The sequence below is a fragment of the Branchiostoma belcheri genome, unplaced genomic scaffold (genome assembly GCF_001625305.1).
Source record: "Branchiostoma belcheri isolate BF01 breed outbred unplaced genomic scaffold, Haploidv18h27 scaffold14, whole genome shotgun sequence".
Lineage (NCBI taxonomy): Eukaryota > Metazoa > Chordata > Leptocardii > Amphioxiformes > Branchiostomatidae > Branchiostoma > Branchiostoma belcheri.
The window spans coordinates 3,732,763-3,734,110 of NW_017802824.1; the positions used below are offsets into that span (position 1 = coordinate 3,732,763).

A 1,348-nucleotide genomic window follows, 5' to 3' on the forward strand; every position below is an offset into this window, starting at 1 on the left:
CATACCATTACACGTTGCTGCTTTAGATTATGACCAAACCATTTGAATCCAACACTCTCTCCACCATTAGGTGATCGCTCGTCAGGGAAAACAGATCGACGAAAGCTCGAGGGATCATATTACACATTTACGCCGTTGAAAAACTACCTGTACTGACGGAATGCAAAATAGAACCATAGGCAAGGCATCTGTATGCTGGTTCGCTGTGGGCTGGCTTGCTGTTAGCAGTTTGGTATCAACGGGGTCTGGCAAAGAGATAGAGTCGTGACATCTACTGTAAGAGGCTTTTGTCAACGTAGATGTCCCTGTTGGCTCTAGGATACATAGCTTATCAACCCCTACACTGACTGAGGGGTTATAAAGGTGGATGACGATGCTTTGCCCTGGGGAAACATGACATGTAGCGCAATCCATCATTCATCATTCCCCCAAATTTGTAGTTCGACCTCCGACATGGATTTATCAACTCGAGTGAACACGTCTGACCCCCATCAATCATGTTCCACAGCTCCTAGCATATAATTGAATATCAACTGCATATTTGCCTGCATCTTTCATTGTGAATTGACGCAGAGCTAATGGGGATGACTTTGTGGCTGACGTGGACTTTCATCCAAAAGACAGCACTCATTCGTGTAACACCCAATTTGCATTCTACGTTTTCTATAGACACGAGAATCACACATATGAACTTTAGATGTGCTATCGACCCAAACATAAGAGTCGTGATGTGTGTACGAATCGCCCGGAAGAGATACTATTGGCAGATGCCTGGAAACACGACGCGCAGACAGGCCGTCTCCCGCGCTGCCTCCCGGCACCTGGCACTCTGACGTTCACGTTTACGGCACAGGGATGGCGACAGAGACGCGGCCTCTACGAATCTCCTTCCTTTTCCTGGCTTTGACAGCATCGTTCTCAGGTATTTTTCTACCAACTTTACCTTTAATTTTCCCCGGCAGTTTGTATAAAAAAAGTTCTTTCTCTTAACGTGACAGAATCTTGTGAAGATGAGAACCAAACCCTTGTGCGGCTGCTACATGTCGTCTAGTTGTCAAAAACATCGTGTGCACGTTCTGTCAACGATTTAACGGTGTGGTGCAGTGGTCCCTAATGCTGTCGATATTCGAGAATTATTTCCCAACATATGGCTGTGATATTCTATAAGCATGACATGAATTACCCCCTTTTCATTGACAGTGAGCAAGAGAGACCGCCAAGTGATTACCTATTGACCGATGGTGCTCTGTGCTCATGTACCCATAACCTAGATTTATTTGTTTATGTGATTATGTCGGGTTATCTGTCGATTAATGAGCTGTAGCCGCTCGCTACATTCGTTGCTATG

The 1,348-nt window shown here is 45.4% G+C and overlaps 1 protein-coding gene across 1 annotated transcript in view; it reads left to right on the forward strand.

Moving 5' to 3' along the window:
- Positions 1-1,348, forward strand: part of LOC109464628 (hemicentin-2-like) — an 18,467-nt gene that overhangs the window by 10,213 nt on the left and 6,906 nt on the right. The gene's annotated exons all lie outside the window — the stretch shown is intronic.